Source organism: Thunnus albacares, chromosome 11 (genome assembly GCF_914725855.1).
Source record: "Thunnus albacares chromosome 11, fThuAlb1.1, whole genome shotgun sequence".
Taxonomy (NCBI): Eukaryota; Metazoa; Chordata; class Actinopteri; order Scombriformes; family Scombridae; genus Thunnus; species Thunnus albacares.
The window spans coordinates 29,819,134-29,834,290 of record NC_058116.1 but is presented as its reverse complement, the minus strand read 5'-3'; the positions used below and the strand labels follow the sequence as shown (position 1 = coordinate 29,834,290).

The window sequence follows — 15,157 nt, the reverse complement described above, 5'->3', positions numbered from 1 at the left end:
ACATATCAGATTGTATTATTATTTTTTGCAATATGTATAAGTCCAGTTTTGTGCTCACTGATGGTAATTTTCCTGGTCAGAAAAACAACTCAGCCAATCAGAGCTTTGTAGGTTTAATTATGACCAGAGCCAGAAAAATAGCAACACAAACATAATCACAATAATAGTGATGTGTGTGCATAAAATCAACATCTATACAAGTTGTAATAAGTTGACTTAAAGACATAATAATTAAGTCAGCATATGTCTATGAATGGAATGACATATCTACATTATTATACAATACTTCACATTACATTAATTCAGCAGATGAGTTCGTCTAAACTGACTTACAATGACTGCATTCAAATTCAAATAAGCTTTATTGACATGACAGAAACCTACATTGCAAGTGTAGTAGTACAGAAACATAGTACAAATTATAAACATTGACAGATGATTAATAATTACACAATAATATGTAAATATAAACAATAATATTGCAGATGTAATCACACAGAGACATTTACTAGAGAGCTTATTTCTCTCAGATTATGACATGATGGTTTCTGAAGATCAGGGAGGTGGATAAATTCAGGATATATATGATTTATTTTTTCAAAGAAAACTTTGACCTCTCAAATCTTTATATATTATATATATTATAATCTCAGTACTTTAAATGCTGCAGATTCCATGTCAACTCGTGTGAATTCACTTACAGCTTCAAATAGTGTTTTGCATGTTCAAAACATGAGAATCAGCTGTTTTGTTATTTTTGACTGTCTCCACTCATGACTCTGGTTCCTAAAATACACAGAAAAGTGACAATTTTTCCTAAATCAACGTAAACAGCAAATCTGCAGGAATTAAACTCTACATGTAACTGGTGCTTGTCCAGCCAGACGTGGACGTCTCCTGCAGCAGGAAGGAGGTGGAAGAAGCAGTTAAACCAGGATTTGAGGAGATGACTCATGTTTGTTTTTCTCTCTCCAGATAAAGTGCTTTAGATAATCAAACTAAACTGTCGGATTGTTTACAACCTGTCTTCACTGTAGCTGTGTTACAGTGCAGCTAGATCTTAGCGAGACCAAGACCGTCCTACCAAGAAAAGCAGAAGCCCCCAAAAACAACATGACTTTACGTCCTAGCGACAAAAGCCTTCTAGTGGCTGAAGGAATCACCGCTCCGATCCGTAGGGAGCGAAGAAGGAAATCAAATCTGCAGATGGAGGAGATCGGGGTGGATGGATGAGTCAACAAAACATTGGATTTCAACACAGGAGACTTGTTTCCTGTTTCCTACAGACAGTCAACATCAGACTCTTTAAACCATGACGAGGAGGATCTTCTGATCGTAGTCTTGTTATTTTATCCCAAACTATGATCTCTCTCTTTATCCTTACCCGAATCTCACCAAACCTTAAAGTTTTCTTTGCTGTAATCGTTCCTCCTGTTCATACTGACTATTAAAACCCTCTTTGTGTCTCCTCAGACAGAGGTATAATAACAAAAAGAGGGACTTTGGCACTAAAAAGACTGTAACGTTGAAAGATATCTACTTGATTTGACTCATTTGAAGCTTCATATTAGCTTCAGATAAACTTTTTAAATACATTTTTTTGCACAGAAGGAGGACTGCGGCTGGTCCAGACAAACAGATGAATAGATGAGAGGTGAGAAAGTGGAGAGTTTCTCGTCGCGTCTTCTCTCATGTGTGACTGAAGATTACTCCTCGACTGCAAACTGCAACTTTTACAAATTCACTCAGAAGTTGAATGAGCTTCTGAATGATCCTGCAGTGCATCCAGAGGTAACAGCTTCAGGTGAAACCGCAGAGAAATGTAGCGTGACATAAATTCAATGGTGCTGCGAACAACAGTGCGAATGAAACATAACATGTACTCCCCCCCTTCCTCCTCCCTCCTCCTCCTCCTCCCTCCTCCCTCCTCCCCTCTTTTTTAAGTAATTCTGCTCGTTTTTCTTTTTTTTTATCTCTACATTCCTCCTCCTCCTCCTCCTGTTCCCTCACTAGAGGTGACTGTGACAGAAATGGCGACGAGGCAAATCTGTCACTCTATCCCTCCCACAGCTGTGTGTGTGTGTGTGTGTGTGTGTGTGTGTGTGTGTGTTTATGTGTGTGTCTGTTTCCTGCACATTACACCTATCTGCAAACTATATGTCACGCGTTACAACCAGCCTACCCAGAATGCCTCGGGACAGATCGCATGTTATGCATGTCTGTACATTGTACACATGCATGAGTGTGTGTGTGTGCACATACGTGAGCGCTGTTTTGCACACATTGTTTATTGAAAGTGTAACTCGACTCGCTTCACTATACTTTTCTGGCTCGAATTCCTCCCCGTTCAAAGTACACAAACCTGACATTCACTCACAGTGTCGCTGTTTATGTTTACATTTACATTTGAAGTGAATATTTGTTCTACCCGCCTTGATAAACAGTAGCGGTATTGTATATTATGTTCCATAGTCGCTGTGTTTTTCTGTCATGACCTTAAACCCTGGGAAAATTAAAGGCAAGATCAAGTGACAAGTGCACGACTGCGCTATGTAACATTTCCACTATCTGTCACATGCGACGCTTTGACCTTTAGAAATTGTGGTCACATTTCCTCTTAAGTTCATCTTATCTTTGTGAACTGTGGTCCCAGTATGTGACCTTATAAACAATGTTACAACCCGTGTTCCTCCAATGATGTATCAATAGTTGAGACCATGATGTCGTTATGTTATAACCCAACGAGATCCTGCTGTTCTTGGTGTGTGTGTGTGTGTGTGTGTGTGTGTGTGAGGAAGTATTATTCTCAGTATGAAAAAAAGTTTATTGACAAACTTTAAAATGTATTTGACCTTTTGTGATCTGTAATGAATTATTCCAGAAACTCCATAAACTGAATTTTAAACAGTTAGTTTGTCAAGTCTTACTTATTATTATTTAAAAAAAATAAAAATGAGCAACTTAACTGCTGACGCTGTTGCAGCAGGAGGGTAAAAATGACCCTTCTGGCAGTTCTGGTGTTAATCTGAAACACCTCCCAGAATCACGGCTATATTGAGAAAATGGAACATACTGTACCTCATCAGTTCCAGTGAAAGTTGTGTGTTGGATGCATATGCAGAAAAAAAGTTTCACTGGCTTCCCCGTGTTTGGGCCCGTAGAGCATTAGAGTCCTGGCTGCTGGCACGCATGGATGGTATAAAAATAATTTTACTGATACGCCTTCGGGACGGCGGGCGACACGACCCGCAGTTCCAACTGTAGCCACTAGAGCTGAAACTGTTGACATCCACTTAGATTCATACAGGTGAACCTCTAGACCACTATAAGCTCTGCTCCAGTCTTCATTCACTGTAAATGTTAAATTCCTTGATGCAAGTCTGCAGGCCGACATCATGCAGCTCTCATTCATTTGAATGGGGACAGTGTGTGTTGACGTAGTCGAGGTGCCAAACACTACAACGTGACGTCATCCGGTGAGGTGCTGCCTTTCCAACTGCTGTGCTGTGTTTTGGCATCTGAATGTGTAACTCAAACTCAGTTTCCTGGATCGTATTTCATTGTCTCACCAATGTTGAGCTGTTTTTTCGGTCTGCAGCCTTAAATGAAGTGTTCTCGTCGGAGCAGAGCTCTCTGACTCATGGCCTCCTACGCACCTTTCAAAAAAAAAAAAAAATGTAAATTTTAATAACCTTTAGCAATAGTGAGGAAATACAAAAACAAAACAATTGACTTCCAGTGCAGAGATTCTAATTAAACTTTACCCGAGCAGTAAAAGTTTTAGACATAGAGGACAGAAGGTTTTCCAGCTGTATCGACAGTGACCCCAAAAAAAAAGCAAAGTTAGCTTCAACATATTTTCTTGTGTTTTTCTGAAGAGAATCCACTTTCCAGCCTCGTCGAAAAATCTGCACAACTTGTACTTAACGTGTCATTTTGTTGTCTGAATAAATCTTGGTGACCTGAATCTAGCGCCAATGAATTATATTCATTCATTTCTGACCACAGTCCTGTAATTCCTGCCTCCCCACAGCAAAAAAAACACAACAGGACAAAAACATCCACCGGGTTCCTGAATGACATAAAGACGTTGTTGTAATTAATCCTCATATTGTTGTGGATGCATTTGTATTCTGCTTTTACATGCGTGTCATCTCTGATAAGGACTTCCTCCCCCCCCCCCCCCCCCCCCCTGCGAGAACTCTTTAATTTATTCCAACCCTGGTGAGATTAAACTAACTCTTTAAAAATCACTTGGGGATCAGAACTCTGAACCTACCTTTTCCCCTTAAGGTGCTAATTACTCCCCTGTAATGAAAGTAATCAGCGCTTGAAGTGATGTTGCATGCAGAGCGCTTGTTTTGTGATTGCCTGCATTATCCCATGCATCTTCAAGCTCTCAGTAACAGGCTTAAGAAATGAGCAGCTTTCGGTGGAGCAATCAGATAAAGGAGGCGACATATCTTGAATATTGATGACACACGCTAACGTAGCGTCTGAGAACAGGTCAGACACGGTTCTAACGCAGGACGACACACGAAGCGCCGCACCTCTATGTTGCGGTTTATCAATGCACAAATAGATCATGAACATTGTATCATAACCAGAAATTCCACATGACAAATGTTTTTTTTTTTTTTTTTTATCTCAGTCCTGCAGCTAAACCATCTCTCTGCTGTGAGTTTTTTTTTTCTCTTCCTTGTAAGATTAGCTTGGAGAAAAATCAAGCTTTGATGTCATTTTAACTGTCAGAAGGAACAAGGAACAAGGAACTACTTCAACCAAGAAAGGCTAAAGGCAATATTAAGATAAAAACATGTTTATATGTGGAGTTCTTGTGTCGAATCTGTCTAATGTCTAACAGCAGCACACACACACACACACATAAAACAACACAAGGATTACTCTGCAGAAGTGTTTCTGGTCACCTGACGGATGTAATTTACTTGACGAATGTGGGAAATTTTGACAGTTTTTGCACCTCTGATTCAGTTTGGAGGCATTTTACGAACCACTTTAGGTATTTTCATCCCTAATTCTCCATTATTGGATCAGTGATGTCACATGTGGTCGTCATAGATTCTTGATCTGATCAGTTTCCGCTCTCATGCTGACCTAAATGACGACGACTCCCCTGGAAGTTAAGTTTCACCTTGTGTTATGTTTAGTGTCTCTGTGGAGTTGCTCAATCCTTCGTAACATCCACCGCCGCCGCTGCTCAGCCGTGTATCAGCTGATTTTATTCCGGACTTTAAAAAACATCCAGGGGGGGTTCGGTTGCCTTTAAGGTTTCTCTTAAGGCCTCTTAACTGAACTGCTGTCTGTGTGCGGTCACATGTTATTGGCTGGTCAGCAATCGGGTGACATTTCAGTGTTGGTCATGCCTGAAGACGTCCTGCTTACCCCTCCTTCCTGCACTCTACTCTCACTCCCGTACAAAACGTCCTGTGACCTTTTGTGCTCCCAAGCTGCCGGGGGGGAACGTTAGGGGTACATGTGTGGGAGGGAAAGGGCAAGACAGGATGGATGGATGGAGAGGAGAGAGGAAGGGAGGAAAATACTCCGTTCCCTCTCCTTCCTGTAAATATTTATTGAAGGGACGGTTTGAGCGAACCTACACCTACACTTAAAGACATCACTTTGCCTGTCAGATGGGTTTTTTCTACCTCTAAAGACAAAAAAAAAGGGTTTTGTATGATGATTTAAAAAGATTATTTTTCATAGGACACGTATTTTTTTTAATGCTTTAATTTGATTTAAAATGATTGCAGATATTATCAGCGATTGTGAACCAGAGTAAATCAATCACTGAAGTCTAATAAAGCAAGATGTCCCCTGATAATAGTAATTTAATCAGAATCTTTATTTGCAATTTGTCTTTGCTGTGCAAAAAGCTTTCCTTCCTTCGCTAAATTATGAGGTTACAATTTAGAAAATCATGACTCCCTATTTTTTTTTTTTTTTTTTTTTTATTCTGGGGAACAGGTGTTTCCAGCACATTTAATTTTCCCTCGAGGATTCACAACAGGGAGGAAATTCATTAATTACATGATGCCACCTTGATATACTCGCACTGTTCAAACAGACCTTAACATTTACTTTGAAAATCCCGTCGGGACGAATGATGTAAAGTCTTAAAGCTTGTATACATCCAACGCACATATAATACCGTGGACACACCCAGCCTGGTTATGTTTTCCCCATTCAGTCATATGCATAATTTGTCAAGCTGCAGGGAGCTGAGAGGTCAGTGTGTGTGTGTGTTAGTGTGTGTGTATGTGTGTGTGTGTGTGAATGAGGAGGTGGTAAAGCTTTATCTACTCCCTCCATCTGCTACAAGGGAATACAGGATCCTGGCTCTCAGCGGTCTGCTGACATGTACTGTCTACGCTCGCCGCTGACTGACAGCCACACCGGGAGGTGGAGAGAGAAGGGGATACAATAGAAAACACTTTAAAAGCTCAGATAGATTACAGGATAAGGAAATGGGTATATTTTATTTTCCATTCCATTTTCTCTCATCTCGTTCTTGACAGTTGCTCTTTGGAGACGTTTCTTATGTTATTTTTTCTCTCTGTCTCACTGTTTTTTTTTTTTTTTCTTTTTCACTTACTTTACTGCAGGTTTTTAGGACACAGTGTAATATAATGTTTTACTGTACCGCTTCTTAATGAGTCACCCTTAATAAACGGCTTTATTAATGGTTAAGACATTATTTATTAACTATATGATGTGCAGTTTCTCAGCATCTTTCACTTTGTATATTCAAATCAGCTGTTGTGTGTTTTATCTTTCAATATTCTCATGCTAGAAAAAAAGACATTAAATACTTTATAGATCAGTTATATAAGTCATTAAGAACTTTTAGGGTGTCAGGTTGTAGAAAATCTCTTTATCCTCCGTTATCTTCCACCAGAGCAGCACTTCTCTTTCCAGCTCAACTCTCAGTTCAGTTTAACCTTTTTTTATCCTCCGAGACCTGCTGTTCCTAATATTTTGTCCACTCCATTAACATACATGAGGGAGGCAAAATATTAGGAGCACTCCAGTATACAGAATTATCACCTTTCTGACAATGTGAACTTGTATAAGCTTCGTAAATGTAGAATTTATGGCAGATTTGCACAGTTGTTCCTAATAAAGTGTCCGCAGAGCGTACAGGATGCTGCCTTTCCTGTGTTATCCATCCAGCAGTGCTAAAACACTTTTGTGAGCAGTGTGGATGGGTGTGGACGGAAAGTGAAAAAGGACTAAAAAATTTTTTTTTACAAGATGACTTTAATGGAATACTTTCTGTTAAAGCAAAAAGTGTGAAAACTATAGAGGACAAAGACCCTTGGGTGCAGGTGTTGAAACGGAGAAGCCATTTTATTTCCACTTCAGATGGATGAATACTTCAACACGGCGGCGAGAGAGAGAGAGAGAGAGAGAGAGAGCCACGGTTCACAACACCATCCCGCTCCAGTGTCCATTTTTCTTTTTCTTTTCATCTCTCATACTTGAGAAAATAATGTTGTATTTAGTTCAAGGTGTGAACTAAATGCACCGCTCCACACTGGGGGGGGTGCAGAAGAAGGGCTTCAAGTGAGAGTACTGTGACTTATTCATCAATTCTTGACACTTTTCTCCATAGGTGAGGTCCTAATGCACGCACCACACATTTAAGATAAATGGCACTCCGAGTCCGGGTGCTTTTCCTCACAGTTAGTGGTGAGCTGAAGCTTTTTTAAGAGATGTCAGCAACACTGAGCTCTTAGGACACATATAATCATTAACTACAAGGGGGCATACTTCACAGAAAGTTGTTTTTTTTGTTTTGTTTTTCATCCTTTCTACCTCTTTTTTCCGTTGCTAAAGTGCCGTTTCTCTCAGCCACTTCTAAACAATATACATATTTTAGATTTTAAAAGATGAAATGCAAAAAAAAAAACCCCCAACACATTTTCAATTTTTCAAAAAAAGTTTTCTCCTTCCTCTCAGAGTCAAGTATTTCTTTTCCTGGTTTGCGTTTCTACAGGGAGGAGAAAGGAGGATAGGTGTGGCCCCATTTTTTTTTTCCAAAATAAGACAGACAGCGGTCTCTATTTATAGTCCCTATTTTGGAAGTAGGAGGAAGTAAGGTTTCGGTTAGCTGGGTCAGTGTGTGGGCTAAAGGTCTTGTTTGCACACTAAGGCTGTCGCTGGAGTAGCAGTGTATGAGTCAACAACAACTGTCTTCTCCCAGTCACACACACACACACACACACACACACTCACACGTAGGTGAACACGCACACACAGTTTCTGTCCTGATTGACGTTGTTTGCTTTCATGCTTTATTCGAATTTCTTCATTTGAAAGAGAAAAAAAAACATCTTAAACATGACTTATGCATGTGGACTAGTGTATTATATACTGTATATTTGTAAATGATGAAGCAAACCATGATCTTTCCCAAACCACAACCTAAACCTAACCAGACCTTAAAGGGCACCTATTATGCTTTTCCTTATTTTCAGTCATATATATAATGTTACAGTGTCGGATGTTCATATTTAAAGTGGCCAGCATGTCAAATAATGAGGTAAATGTATGTAGAAGTAATCCCTGTGTGCAAAAAGCACCGTCAGACTGCTCTGAACGCTCAGTTTCTGACGGTTTTTTCTACTTTCAGTCCGAGCCGAGGTCAACTTGTGGTGGATTTTTATATATGGTCGTCTGCTCCTCGCACAACACTCGAGTTCACTGCCCCGCTCCACTAACATTATGACATTTTTCCACTGTTTTGGAGGTAGTATACCAGTTGTTGTTGGAGGTGTGCTGGTTGTCTGCAGCTCTTCATCAAACATCATCATCACTGTGGTTGTTTCTGCTTGTACTATTCCTCTCTGCATTATTTCTAAATGATCTGTTGAACAAAGAGCTCTAAATATCTCCATATCTTGTTGTGTCGACTGGTTTTTGGTGCCGCTAACAACTGCTTGAACTGTGAATCATGTAAAGCTACTCTAGCGGAGTCCAAAAATAAAAATATAGAGCTGGAAATGAGCATAAGAGGTCCCCTTTAACCACAGTGTTGTCACACCATAAAACAATATGTTTTTACAGTGATTTGGAAGTTTTGGAAAGCGGCATATTAGAAAACGCTCCTATGGGTTTTTCTGGAGTGCATCGACCAATGTGGCTGTTTAATTGTGAGGATATGTTGAGAAGGTAAGTTGTAGACAGACAAAGAAGGTGGGCTTGTAGACAGAGAAGGTGGGGTTGTAGACAGGCAGACAGAGAAGTTGGGGATGGGTTGAACAATGAGGCAATTGTGAGATAATGGCAACAGGTTCATCAAATCTTGAAATGAACAAGAACAATGTTGCACATTGATACATCTTAAACATGCCTTAACATCAAAACAGTTATGCGTTTTAACACATGGGTATGTTGACACCTGGGAGCGCCGGGGAAACAGAGACAGATGGGCAGGTTGTTTAAAATGAGGCAAATGTGAGATAATGACAACAGCTTCATAAAATCTCAATATGAACAAAAACAATATTGTACGCTGTAAATACCTAAAAAGCAGACACGTGTTAATCGAACACATCTGCTGGTTCCAACATACCTTCAAAACTGGGAACTAGAGAGATGGAGACAGACAGAGAGGGAGAGAGATAAGGTACTGAGAGCTTTATAAAACAATACATTAAACATCCATGTCTAAAAGATTCCTATAACACAGTTCTTAAGAAAAATGATGTTTATTTTTGTTGAAATGAAAGTCAGTGACAAAACAAGTGCCTTTTTCACTTCCTCCTAGTAGGGGCTTGAGATGTGCATCCATTTGTTTACAGTCAATATCTAAGCAGTTTAACTCTGAGCCCTTGAATTCTTGCTGAGCATCGGTCCGGTTTAATGTTCCCGATGACCCTCTGAAAGAACTCAAAGGAGTACTTCATATTACGGGGCTACTCAAGGTTGAGGCAGTAGATTGCACCCATTAACAAGGCAAAAGCCTGTGGGCACATCTTTGAACTCATGGTAGGATGATCCTCTCTTCTACTACCACGGCCACATTAAAGACTTCCAAAGGAAATGCATCATGCAGAAGGCCTTCATTTCAAATCAACAGTCCAACCTGCGTTCCTTTCATTATCGTGTCAAGGATCTCTCCGTGAGCCTGAAGACATATACAGACATATACGTCTCAACTGACATGTCCACGTTTAAAACAGCACTGCCATTCTAATAAATAAAGGCTATAAAATGTCTTTGAAATGAGTTATAAAATATCAGTGCCTTCATTTTTTTCCAATATTTTTTGAACATAATGTGTGATATAATGTGTGTGTGAGTGAGGGGAGTGAAAGGTTGTGTTATGGTACCAAGAAGAAGGATATATATATATATATATATATATATATATATATACACCAGTGCTCCAGCACAGCTGCCATCGCCATTACTAGCTCAACCAATAATTATGATAATAACAATAATAATAATAATAAAGACGGGGAGAGAGCTGAAGGCACATCTGCCCGACATATAAATGCAAAAATGTTAAGAGGAAATTAAATATATACTTTTATGTTGAGACATTTATTTTTCCAGTACAGTTTTAATGTTTAGAAAGCCTTCATCATCTCTAGAATAAAAAAGTTGTTTGTTGTAACTTGTTTTTCCTAACATTGAAGGCTAGAATTAATTATTACTTAATGACTCAATGGCCTCACTGACATTTATGGGACATTAACTTAAAATATTGGTAGACTGATTAATTGTTAGTGGTTTAAAGAAGACAGTTTCTCTCAAACTCAAAAGTCACAGCAACTATTTTTTTCCCCTCTTGCTCCCATCTTCTCACCCCTCCCTTCTCCTTTCTTACAAACCCAAGTTCAATCAACACATACAGATCTGACAAAAGTCTCAAATAGTCAACACAATGAGTTACTGTAAGTTTAAAGGCACCTATAGCGATGAGTGGTAATTGCAGGTGTGTTTTGGGAACCTCACTTCCCAAAGATCCAATCAGTGCTGCCTGTGTGACGTTAGTCAGCTGGCAACACTAGTAGAGACTGGAAACCCCCCCCTCCTCCTCCTCCCCCCGTTAGTCTGCCTTCCCTTTCTGGCAGGTGATTTGCACCACTTGTGATTTTTCCCGGGAATGTCGCCACAGACACCCAGTTCGTAAGGCAAGGGCTTTCATCAGTGGACCATAGGCTCAATCACCATTCTGTTACCTCATTTGGCAATAGATAGTGACTTAACAGATATTTATTTCAATGAAAAAAACAAGATTATTACTTAACTCATAGAGTTCTTTGAGTTAAAGAGAAGAAGTAAGTGGACAGAGCTAAATGGGGCTGTGATGTTTTACAGTACATGGATTAGAAATAGATAAAAATGACAGGAGGGGGTTTCCATACAAAATGTGAAAAGACTGTGATGACGGCTTCCTTATTCGTCATATGATGAGCAAACCTCTGAAGGTCTTTGTTACATTATCAGCTTACCATCATCCAGTCGTGACTCCATCGGCACTGGGAACTTTCAAAATTGACTCGCTTGAGTCAAGACTCCCACTCAGCTCGATATGGATTATCCTCCTCAAAGCCCACGCGCTGCTTTATTTCCAGATCAGGAAGAAGGCAGATTCTTTAAGTATCCTGACATCTAGTCTAAAAAAAAATATTCAGAGTCAGGCCCAGTCACAAGGCTGGTTCACATTTAAAATCAATCTTTTTCTCTTATGTGTGTGTTGAGGCATCTTATCTGTCAGATTAACTGTTGGGAATTTAGGACTCGACAAAACAAAAATAAAAGAGTTAAACCTTTTTTTTGGCTCCTAATTCTCTCAATATGATGGCTCTGTTCCATTAAGCGTCTCAGTAAACCATCACAGTGATCAGCCTGCACAATGCAGTTATTATTCATGATATTATTTACATCTGATCTATGTTAGCATGCTAACTGGCAAACTTGTTAGCAAACAGTTACTTATTTCCACACAGATCAACATTATCATTCATGTAGAGTCGTGTTTCTGTCCAATATTCACTCTCTTTAGCTCTGTTTTTGCTCTCTACCAACTCCTGAGGGAAATATCTGGTTCTTTAGCTGCTAAATGCTCCACTATGTTCACCAGCTAGTCTACAGCTAACTGTGTTTGTTTGCTTTTTGGTGCTGAGCAGGTAGTGTACAGTGGCTTTTTACAGCTTTTTATCTAAAAACAGCTGCCTGCTGCGGCCAAAAACAACACTATGAGAGTGCTGAGAGTGAACCAAAACAGTAAAGTTGCAGCCGGACAGATAAACAATGAGCTGAAACTCACTATAAAGCTCCGTAAAGCCGAGAGGAGCTGCAGAGTCACGCCCAACACAGACACTGTCATTTTATTTATATTTCACACTGCACTGATACTTCCCTTTAAAACTGTATTCTTGTATTTATTGTTTTGTCTTCATGTCATCATTTACACCTGGTCTATGTTAACATGCTGATTGTTTACCATGTTATCCATCATAGTTTAGCGTGTTAGCATGCTAACGTTTGCTAACGACTACTAAACACACAGTACAACTGAGGCGGATGGGAATCTGATTAGTTTTGCAGGTGAAATTTATTTTAATTTTCACCTGATGATGGTAGATGAAAAGTCTGAGGCTCATTAATGATATCTGGATTCATCCCAAGGGCATCGTGAATGTCAATACAACAGTTTACGGCGATCCATCCCATAGTTCCTGAGGTATTATAACTAGCGAGGCTACAGACATTACCATCCCTCCAAACAAGCAGACAGGCCAGAGGGTATAACTGTGTGAAAGATTCTTAGAGCACTGCAGAAAGATATCTTAATGCTCCAACTGTTAAAAGAACATATTTTGTTGCTTTGTTTTTTACATTTTAATACTCGTCTAAAAAACCGAATCCATTCTTCATTCATTCCTTCATTTTCTCTCAAGTCTGGGAGGTTGCTGCTAACTCTAATTGCCTCCTACTCAAGCCTTCACAGGATGTCAGTTTTCAGCCTCTGAGCCAGACTTATGCTTATAAAAGCTAGAGCTTATTAAAACAATGTGGATCTTGTTAGAAAATCTGTGGTGAGGCCTTGTTTCCATGACCATTTGCAGGGATGACAGAGACATGGGAATTAAAAAAAAAAAAAAAACAGTGACACACCCACAGTAAGTGGACAAGTAGAGGTTCCTCGTCTGGCGCTTGGACAGGACACATGCCTGTTGCAGGGAAGAAAGGGAATGTGATATTTCACTGGAGGAGTTTGTTGCTGTGAATGTTTTATAGTCATACGTTTCTATGATAAATGGACTCCATTAATGTAGTGCTTTTATTTTGACGTGTAGATAAAAGGAGCCGGGGGTTAAACTGCCAACCCTGTGATTAGCCTTACCTCAGATATATATATTTTTATCATGTAATTTTATAATACTGTCTCATTTTGAAGCTTTTCTTTTTTTTCCAATTATTTTTGAACACTTAAAAGTTTCTAAAGTATTTTGGCATAATGTAGATTTATGCGACACCGCTGCACTTCTGTAACTTCACTGAAACTGAATTTTCCTTTCTTAGTTAGTGGTTTGGTTTTACTTTACTTCAGTGGATCTTATTAGAAAATCTAACATTCATTGTGTTTAATGAATGCATCTCTGTGGCTCATGCAAAGCACTTGGAGTTGTGTTCAGGGTTTCAAAGGGACTATAAAAAAAAAAACAAAAAAAAAAAGGATAGGACTAGTAAAGTTCTTTACTTCATCCTACGCCCTTTTCGAACATTGAAAGGTTATTATTTGTGTTGCTTACTGAAAGTTTGCTGTTATTTTTTGTATTTTATTTTATTATTTTAACATGTTTGAAATAAAAATAATCTAATCTAATCAAACAAACTTGCCTTGCGTTGTCCTCTGTCTTAAAGCGGACATATCATGCACATTTCCAGCTCCATATTTATATATTATATAAACATATTTATATGGGGCTTTACTGAAATATCTTTGCATGATTTACAGTTCAAAAAAACTCCTTATTTATCTTATACTGGTCCTTAATGCAGACCCTCAGTTCAGCCTCTGTCTGCAACAGGTTGTTTTAGCTGCTGTCTCTTTAAGGCCCGCCTCCTGATGAGCCCACTCTGCTCTGATTGGCTGTGTAAACAAACTGTAGTAGCAATAGGATTTCACTTCTTTTTCTAATTCTTTACATGAAGCGGAAACGTCTCAAATACATCCGTACATGCTCGAGCCTGAATCCGATCTACAACAACCTTAGCAACAACCTTAGCAACCAACACTATATAAACAGACGGCCGTCCTTGCGAGTAAACGGACATCATCACAAGGAGGAAGTAGAGGTAACTTTTTTACTTATAGGGAGCGTTTTTACATATGTTCACCTCCAGTTTTGGAACTTTGACCCTGTTTAACATAAACATCCAATATTATAAGAGAATAAAAATAAGAGAAAATCACAAAAAGCATGATATGTCCTCTTTAAAAAGAAAAGACGATTGTGCATGCTAAAGGACTAGTCACTTGTTAAGCTGAGAATACAAACATCATAACAAGAATTAATATATGCAAACATTCTCACACACTATATGCATAAATGTGAACTTGCATCTGAGTTAAACCTTCAAATTATCTCCGTTTTCTGCACCTCAGCAGAATCGCAGGTTAGGCAGCGCCGCATATGAAGGTGCATGTATTCCTAATGGGATCCCATGTAATGAAATATATGCAGGCTCGGTCATGTCTGTGCACGCTGATCAAAAAGCAGTTTGGCTTTCCTTCATAAGTGTCATGTGCTGGGATGTGAGGTGCTACCGCCCTGACTGACTTTTTAATGGAGCTGCCGTCCCTACATTAACATGCTAAAGCCTTACTCCACCTTCTCCAACACACGGGGGAAGGAGTTTATAGCGTGGAGCGTAATGAGGAATGTTTAAGTGAGGGTATGTAATTGGATGCACTTATATGCATATATTCTGTGTGTTTGTGTTCATGCGCAGCGTGAAGAAGGAACGACTGGAATGATTAAGTATAATTAATGAAAGGAGGCCTGTCACTGTCAGTGTACATGGGCATGTGTGTGCATGCATGAGTGCATCTTTTCTCAATTTCCAGGAGGTACTGGAAACATATATTTAAAAAAAGTCATATAACATATAT

General features: G+C 39.3%; 1 long non-coding RNA gene across 1 annotated transcript; it reads right to left on the bottom strand.

Moving 5' to 3' along the window:
- Positions 1–8,592: 8,592 nt before the first annotated feature.
- On the bottom strand, positions 8,593–13,147 carry LOC122992337. The gene is made up of 3 exons (XR_006406024.1): positions 12,609–13,147; positions 11,487–11,651; positions 8,593–10,150 (listed from the first exon to the last, which is right to left on the bottom strand). It is a non-coding gene; the product is annotated as an uncharacterized LOC122992337 (long non-coding RNA).
- Positions 13,148–15,157: the final 2,010 nt, after the last annotated feature.